Here is a 10,012-nt window from a genome sequence, read left to right as displayed (position 1 = left end):
TCTGTAACGTTTTTATACATAGAAATATATATTCAATAACGTATTCCATTTCAAATCCGGCGCCCGCAGTTCAAATCCGCAGTAAGAAACACATGAATATTAGTCTAGGTCATGTGACGTCACAGCCCCCTGTTGAAACACGCCATTATGTAAACATAGTGCGTGTGGTGTATAAGATGGAGACAGAAAGCGATAATTTCAATGATTCTAGTGATTACCCAGATGATGATGATATTTATAGTGATTTACCAGTTGGATATAGGTTTGAGCCTGAATATACACAAGAAGAAATTGAGGAGAATCGTCTGAAAAAGCAACGCGAAGAGTCGGCACAAACTTCTCAAGAATCAGAACAGTCACAACATGGCGGAATGGAAGCTTCGGTACCAGATAGGACTGTAGACAAATACTGGTGTTCTTGTAGTGTTTGTGAATTAATGAGTACGACACCTGAATGTATATGCTGCCATGAGAACGAGAAGATCAGGGTTATTGTAGACCAGTTCGACGCTAGACCAGGTGAGGCATGCGAGTACACTGATCACCGGGCTTATCACGCTCGGTCAGAATCACATATGTATCTGTACATGTACAAACATCTCTACGCAAGTCATGTACATATACCGTGAATGCATTTTCCACACAGGTAATATGTATGTACATGAATATAAGTACATTTACAGGCTACATGTTTGTTGTATGCTGTAACAATACTTTCACCTAGCGTAACATATACTAGCGTGTTAGCACTGTTACGCTATATAATGGCGCGTTCCAACGGGGGGCTGTGACGTCACATGACCTAGATTAATATTCATGTGTTTCTTACAAATTGGGCGCCGGATTTGAAATGGAATACGTTATTGAATGTATTTCTATGTATAAAAACGTTACAGAAGTTATAAAATTTGACTTCAATTGTCCTTTAATTTTAATGTACATCGTCACGCGCCAAGCATTCACTACACAATATCCAGTGCACACACACACCCCCCACTCGCTGGCCTGTCTCTATCTATACTATGATACTATATATGGATTTTTTTTTATTCATGGTACGATCTCACAATGGATTGTACCATTCGAAAGCTATGCATTTTCTGATTCGTGGGGAGCTCAACAGTGGAGACGCCAGGAATCTACATATTTCCACCAGAGAATAAGACGAAAAAACATTGTTTATCAAGAGGCTTTGAAATGAAAAGTGCAACCCATTCGTACATGCTGTTATAATAACTTTTTGTCATTTACGCCATATTACTATTATGTTCCAGGGGTTCTAAGTGGGGTTGTGCTGTCATATAAATGTCATACGTAACATTTTTTTTTTACCATGCTTATTATCTTATTAGACTGATTTGTAAATATTGATATTGTGTGCAATGTTATCGTCGATTTTTACCCAATGTTCCTATTGTGTCCAATTATTAGTAGTGTGAATTAGTAGCACGATTTTACCTAGCGCAGCGGGTACCCGCAGCTAGTATATATATAATCGAAATGACATCGGAATTCGTCGAAAGGGTTACTATAGAACGCGCAGTAGAGGCGCTATAATAATCATTAACAACATCAGCTGACTAATATTAGTTTGGAATCGATGTCATGTCGGCTGGCGGACAAGGCGCCACGCTGCTCATTATAGACGATATTTTCTTAGCTCGCTGGAGCTATTGTCGCCATGGCGGTGTGCGGCCTCCTAATCAGGCTATAACCAAGCAACGCGGCAGCAGCGCGTAATCAACGACCTCCAGCCGTGAGCGTATTAGCCGATTGCTTACCGCGCACGTCAGCAGCCTAACAACGCAACCTCGGCGAAGAAAAAACTAACTTCAAAAGCGCAACTCCACGGAAAAGATGTATACTGAATGCAATAGTGTCCGTGTGGGCGCGTGCGCTGTGTGGTGTTACAGGCGCCTGGGTTAGCGTGTGTCGACATGCGGGGGGGGGATGGTAGAACATATACTCTGCTCTCTGGATATATAGTCATTAGATATATTCGTATAATACATCGATTTTAAGGCATATATGTACGAAATGATCACAGTATTGACGTGTTTCGGTTTCGTTTCTTTGGAGTTTAGGCCACGAACAAACCACAGCCATGTAGGAAATGTCACCTTGTACGTAGATTTGCAGGCATCAGTTTGTGCGCTGGAAAATTTTACCGTTAAGATGTACTTCGTGTAACAATATACCCATGAATTTGCATTGATGATATGAGAACAAGGTGATATTTGGTTAAACAAGAGTTTTTACTGCATTCGGATTTCTTTACATTAAAACATAACACCTAGTGCAATATTACGGAAAATTATTATTTAAATATCATAAATATTAGTTTGTTTTGCAATACGGGAAATGCTTAAATAAATTCGTAACAGTAGTAACTTCATTCATTTAATAACACGATTCTTTAACCAACAGAAAATCATGCTATAGAATGTGCGCGCAGTTTACTATATATAGTTATAATATAAGAAAGAATTCAATAATGTCTAAAGCAGGAGTATATTGCATTGCAGGACCACCTTATCTTCAATACGGGTCATAAATATTTTATAAGATTTCCGACGACAATCTAAGATTGATTCAGCGTGGCCATTCATTATACGTTTCACCGATACGTCGATCTTGTTGATACTGCTTAAATATTTTATAGCATACTTCAAATTAAAGTAAAGCCACCGTGTAACAGCAGATGTGATTAAAAACAGTTGTCCTTCTCTGTATATATAGACACGCTGTCATTCGGGGCTAACCCTGCCACTCCGACCACGACTAGCGCAGTGAAACCATTTAAACCTGAGTAACCAAGTCCAGACGTTAAATAGCCGGTCTGCCGTGCAGGTATAGCTAGAGTTATATCGATACTTCAACGAGATCCTTTAGCCTATACTCGCTTATCCACGGGAGTGAAATGCCACTTCGTTAACGTTAATAAAGCAGCCAAAGCCAAAGAAAGGTTCCGTGTTCTTTTAGGTGCCACGCTGAATGGGTAAATAAACGTCACACATCAGGCTGAAGAAACCCGAAAACACGTAGACGTTGGATTTCAGCAAAGTGCAATTCGTGTAAAAAAACGTTTCGACTAACCACTGAGCTGAGTAGCGAGATTAACAGAACTTGTCTTTAGAACTCGCTATTAGAAAAGGAAATTGCAGGCAAGTTCGCCATTTCATACATGCATTTAATTTAATAGATAATTTTACTATAGTGACATAAGTAATAAAATACTTTATTTATACTATATTAAACTATACAATACGTTGCTACATCGCGGAGCCACTAATATCGATCTTTAATTTCTATTTTCTTGTGGAAATATTCCGCCTTAATCATTTGTATTGAATATTAATTAGTCGTGATATAATTTTGCAGTTATGCCACTCAGGGACCCATTTGCAACATGGCATTGAACACAGCATGGCGCCACACTCTATGTTAACAAGAAGCCATCGCACAGCCTATTTATTCCTTACGCCGCACTTAGATGGAGTATATGGTGCCGCAGCCAATACTCTGGCGCCAAGTGATGGCGTTTCATGAGTTAGTGATTGTTGTAGTTATCTGTAAACTTATTGGATCTTTTCTCAGTGCTTTTAGCGGCGTGTAGGCAAATCTGTTATAGGTATCTGAGCACACACTGTAATTGCCAGACGAGCACAGCTTCCCTATAAAACTTGCACATAAGACATATTGTCGTCTCTCAACCATCACATTAATGTTTTCTAAAGCTGGGTTTACGCTGCCAACTTTGCGTTGGCGAATTGCCGAATTGTACCAACTTCGCAACTTCGCAACTTCGCAACTTTGCAACTGATCATCGGCAGTGTAAACGCAAAAGTTGCGCGTCCAACCGATCGATAGCAACTAGTTGGAAGATTAGAACATGTTCTAATTTCGCCAACTCGGAGTTGGCGTGTTGGACGTTTTTTTGCCAAGTGGCCCATTAGAGAACAGCAATCAGGGGTGTCCCTCCACCCAGAGGGAGACCATTTGCGCGCGGGTTTCTGCGGCACGTGTCTGTGCAGTGTGGAAAATGGTATTTCAGGTACTTTTGAGTACATGTACAGCCTTTATTCTGACTATCACATGACTATGTACAGGGGGGTATTGTTTAGGTCGGGTTCATTATTGAATATGTAGGGGTGACCACCGGTGAGATGAGGGCGACAGCAAAACTATTTCTTGGAATTGTGGAAAAAAGCTGCAAAAAAGTTGTAACCTCTGCTTTGCCACTCAATTACTGTAGCCGAGCAGGCGCGCCACGTAGCGGCATAATGCCGCAGGTATTAAGCGCGTACGTCATTACACATTTATATTAATTTGTTGAAATTGCTCATTTCACTAGAGCGAGAGAGAACGAGCGAGAAAGAGAGAGAGCGCGCGAGAAAGAGAGAGAGAGCGCGCGAGAAAACGAGAGAGGGGGAGTAAGAGAAAGAAAGGGAAAGAGAAAGAGGTAGAGAGTGCAACTCGGTGATTTAATAACGGTGTTCGCGCATGCGCAATATCTCCCGAGAAAATTAATATTATGCAATAATTATGCATTTGAAATGAAGAGGTGTTATCCTAGCATATAAATATATGATAACATTCCATCAGTAGACCTTACTTAAGAAATAGGAAGAAGATCTTATGGTATGTTATGGCATGTAAGGTCCGCGCTGCATGATCTGGCTACGTTCGTGTGTTAGCGCATGCGCAATATCTCACCAGAAGAGTTATATTTTGTGATGACTATTTATTTATGGTCAGGGGGTCTCTCAGCATAGATTTATGTAATAAATCATTATCAGTATACCTGTATTTATAAGTTTGAGCCTGCCCTATAGCCTGTAGCGTGAAAAAATACCTACTTCACTCGTCTTTCCCCTTGCCCCCCTTGTCCCTCGCTCAACCTCCTGCTTCTTTTACGGCCGCTCAGCTATCACCCCTACTGCCTTTTCTCAGTCTCCCACCCTTCTCTCTCTCATCAAGCTATATTATGCAGTTTTCTTGAGTCATTTCAGTACCTCAGCATAGATTTATTTAATAAATAATATATTAGATATTATTACGATAGCGTCCGGTTTCCAGGCCGTTGAACGTGTGAGAACGGCCGAAGAAAATTATCCTGGCAGTGAACGGTGGGTGACCAACGCGCGAGCGCCATCTTCATGTACAATAATTAGCACACGCGGCATCCGGAGCGCGATGCTGCGAGCAAAGTGAATCTTGTAGATGGGATTTTACAATGCACACGTGACGTCGATTGAATGCCCAAGATCGGCCGAAGGTATTTATCTTGGCTTGCAACGGCGACGAGCGACGCGAGCGTCAGTTCATGTATATTAGCATAGGGAAAATTGCTGCGGGATGCTGCGACCCCCTGAAGTGAAAATTTTGAATCACAATTCCCAATCAAAGTGAAAGGATTTGCAATGCGCACAAACTGTCCGGCATCCACGCTTTGTTTTAAATGCGTAACATCAGCCTTAGGCCATTTACTTTAGGCGTTATGTCGCCGAGGTGGCGATGCCCCAATCGCTATACCTTATAGGGTAGGAATGGAAATGAGGCGGGCAGTGCCGCTCCAACGAAGTAGTAAGGTCAGAATTTGCGATGTAATCTCTTTTGCGTGCTCAACATCGTTCCTACGTCATTTACTTTGGGGCGCTACGTCGCCGAGGTGCCGACGTCACGGGAACTCGCGATGACACGGCGGAGCCGGAAGTTACAGAGAACAAGGTGGCGCTCATCAACCAGTGCGTGCACGTACATGGCATCCTCGCATACGATCCTCATCCGCATCCCCAACATCATTCTCTTCCCCCTGTTCCCCTCTCCGTTGCCGCCTGTGTGTACGTGCACACATGCGTGTATGTGCGTGTATGTGCGCGCATGCGTGTACGTACACGCATGCGTGTATGTACGCGCATGCGCGTACGTACACGCGCGCGTGTATGTGCGCGCACGCGTGTACGTACACGCACGTGTGTGCGTGCGCGCATGCGTGTACGTGCGCGGATGCGTGTATACGCACGCGTGCGCCTGTAACGGACCGGGTTTCAGGCCTAGCTCATTAATTACTGTTAGTTTAGGCGTGACACCGTGCGGGTCGCGTTAGCGACGAGCCAGCGGGAAATATACGAGAGGACGACGATTAAATTCGGTGAGCGCGATGCAGCAGGTGGGGGTAATAATGGAAGCTAATGAGGTAGCTAACGACGTCAGCAGAGAGGCCGGAGCGCGGGATAATATATTATAACCCGCAGCCGGCGCACGTTGTGACCGGGGAGGTCGAACAACAAGTCCGGTTAGATTTAAGAGCGCCGTGACAGGGAGGAGGAGGTACTCCCTTCCATTTGTTTGACCACTGCCTACGCTCTGTTGTACGCACTCATCTGTACGTTTCTCACTGTTGCATTATGAGCAATATAACCGTTTGTGGTACGTTACATTGCTAGTTCGTGTTTGTTTCTTGTCTTACGCTGTTGCTACTCATCATGCCTACGGCCTTTTCCCGACACCAGCGAAGTACGAGGTTACATGGTCATGTGCATCTGTGTACGGCAGATACGTACACTCACGTACACCTGTTGTACACGGGGAAGGTACACGCGGGCGCGCACGTGCACATGAGGAGGAGGTCGGCATCACGAGCATGGACAAATCCAATGGGAAACCGCTCCAGTAATCCACTGCCCTCGTGGCATCTAATAGTATGTGACTGTGCACGAGTCTTTGCGCCTGTGCGTGCGATACCTCAAGAATTTATACATGCAATAATGCCTATATCCATCGCCCCACGCGTACGCTCGCGGTCGACGCAGACCGCACGATCGAGTTGGCCAACTCGCAGTCGTCAGTGTAAACGCGCTGCCCAGTTCATGAAACGGTTGGTAGAGCGTTGGGAAGTTGGTCCAATTCGCCAATTCGCCAACACAAAGTTGGCAGTGTAAACCCAGCGTAAGGCAGCAATTTACAGACTTTGTTTCATTTCATTGTAACTCTAAACTGATTAGATTACCATTGTTATTATTTCATAGAACTATAGCAGCGTGAAAACAACTAATATATAATAATAGAATATTCTAAAGACGCCACAGTTATGCGCACAGAACGCCACACTGACTTGTAGTAACGGATGTGTTGGAGTGTTTTGTGGTCACAGTGTGGTGCACAGAGGCGTATAAGCACCACCGCACGGGCACACACGCACCAGTTCACATAGCCGCACGCACGTCCGATCGACCGCGCGCACGCATGCGCTCACATTCACTTATACAAATTCACGTAACCATGCACGGACCCACTCGCCACGTGCGTAGAGGCCTACGTACGTGCGGGCATGCACTCGCGCACGCAGCGTGAGCATATATAACCAAATATATTCGATATGAAACATGTCGCACATAATTTGGCAGTGATGCAACTTCATCAGTGTGTTGTTAACACAGCCTAGTTGTTACAGACTATTAAAGAGGCTGGATATAGTTGAACGGCTAATGCATGGCAATTAGTTTTAAGCGTGCTCATATAATTAATTCCTAATAGTATTATTAGAATCATAATTACACAGATCGGCGCATACCGTGTGAAAGACAACAGCGCTATATTAGCTACTGAACTCATTACGCTTGTCTCTAGTAACGTTTAATCGCGTCGTTTTATGAATGAAAGGGACGTGCATGTGCAAATTATGCAAGTAATAGGTTAGTATCGGCTTTATTGAAATGGCACGCAAAATGCGAGTAAATGGATGACCAAGACGATAGAGATGACAGTGATCGAGTATAAGAAACCCGTGGCTAGAGAAATTAAGAGATTTATGAGTATACATAACATCAGGATAACATCAGGAGTGAATAAATTTGTTTTTTATTCATTCATGATAACATCTTGCGTATTGCAATATGCAATATATATACCTTTATGAAAAGATATTCAACAAGATTGACGTTACTGAAATGAATCACTTTGTAAACAGATTATAACCAACAATAAAGTTTCACGTACTACAGTTACTGATTAATCAATAACATCCGATACCATACCCCAACATCTCAATAAATAGGACACAAAAATAGAGCTTTCACTGTTTTTTCAACTTGCCAAATAAATCCGACTTTTCTTGACTATCGCAGTTTATGAAAATGAACAATAGTCAGTGACTTGTGATTGCTATATGCTTGATCTCTCAATTGTTAGCAGTCTCGTCCTTGTTTAAACGATTTATCATCATGCACAGCTATCATATATCTAACAAAAACATTGAAAATATGATTAAAAATGCAATAAGTCAAGTAATTAAGCCCGGCGCACACGTGAGTAATTTTACTCTTGAAAGTAAAATGATGCATGCGTCAAAATACTCACGTGTGCGCCGGATTTTCGTTGAGTTTTCTGACGCATGCATCAAGAAACTCAATATCAAACATGTTTGATAATTTTTGACTCATGCGTCAAAATATTCACGTGTGCGCCGGATTTTCGTTGAGTTTTCTGACGCATGCATCAAGAAACTCAATATCAAACATGTTTGATAATTTTTGACTTATGCGTCAAAATACTCACCGTGTGCGCACTAGCTGCTTAAATTTACTCAACACTGGTACTCACAGCGCATGCGTTTACATCATTGTGCGCCCAGTATTGGCTGCGCACAGGCACGTGATTTGCATTACCACTTATACCTTGAGTAAAAATCCTCACGTGTGCGCCGGGCTTTAGGTAAGCGGTTGGAAACCATCAAGTTGTTCCTGAACGTGAAAAAATATGGTAATATGGTTACCTTATAAAAGCAAAATAAAAACAAAGTCTGGTGGCATGACGAAATGAATTACTTCGACGACATGATAGATCATAGTTTTTAATAATAGTCATATCAATGTATAAACTATATTCTCAATAACATCATATAAAACAGGAGATTTATGTTATACAACCCAAAATTTTAAATAGAAATAAAACCAGTATTATAATTATAATGATAATAGGTTAAATAAACACAATAATGTAGCTCTAAACTTATATTGCGTGTGAACGCTGATATGCATATAGCCGGTATAAAATATAATTAACAAGTATAACATATTAAAATAAAGAAAATTATGATCATTATCAGTTTAGCTCAGTAAAAAAACATATACTTCCTGCAACAGCGCTTTGGTTCCACAATTATATCATAAATATCGTAAAACTGCGTGCACAGCGAAACGTATAGATAAATATATCACGTATATTCGAAACAGATCTAGCCGCGTTAATGGACGGTAAACAGTCCAACGCGCGAAAAGATTGCTGAGAAGTTCTATCGATCGAAAACAGCTAGGTTCTATTATGAAAAACGATGCGCGTATACCGAATAGTGAATGGTTGCCTCACAATAAAAACTATACATTTTACGTCATCGGGTAGGTAGTGCCTTTACACTTGCGCAAGGAACACGTCGATATTTGTTTAATGTGTTACTAACATCTTGCAAGCTTGGTGAAACCTTCCCCCAAACTGTAGCGTGGCGGAGGGGTGCCTTTGAGTCTCTTTCATGCAAAAATATTTAGACTCGATATCTAGACCTTGGGTAACGATTTACAAGCTCAATTTTTAGGGTAGCTTACATGTTACCGCAGCGAGCCTTTTATTTCGCGTCTATAGTGAACAGTATCCTTTTTTTTATTCGTTTTCGTAGTTTTTGGCGTCGCTGGCTGGATCTCCTTGGACACGTGGCTGGATCTCTTTGGATTTGGGCAAAAATGTCCAACATTGAATGTTTAATGCCCAGCGTAATTAGACATACGCGCGCGCGAAATACGTATATGGAGCATGTTAAGCACGTTAACTTAAGAGAACCTATTTGCTTCGCGCACGTCACAATGTTTATTCGACGATAACGCAGTGGCGTAGCTAGAATTTTTTCAGCGGGGGGGCACTGGGGGGCCTTACATTTTCGTGGGGGGGCACAATATATAGCTTTTCTTTGTATTATACTGTTCTAAGGGCATTGTTTTTAATTCAATTTTTTTTATCA

This window comes from Priapulus caudatus, unplaced genomic scaffold (genome assembly GCF_000485595.1).
Source record: "Priapulus caudatus unplaced genomic scaffold, Priapulus_caudatus-5.0.1 Scaffold257, whole genome shotgun sequence".
NCBI classification, from domain to species: domain Eukaryota; kingdom Metazoa; phylum Priapulida; class Priapulimorpha; order Priapulimorphida; family Priapulidae; genus Priapulus; species Priapulus caudatus.
This window is presented reverse-complemented; position numbering follows the sequence as displayed.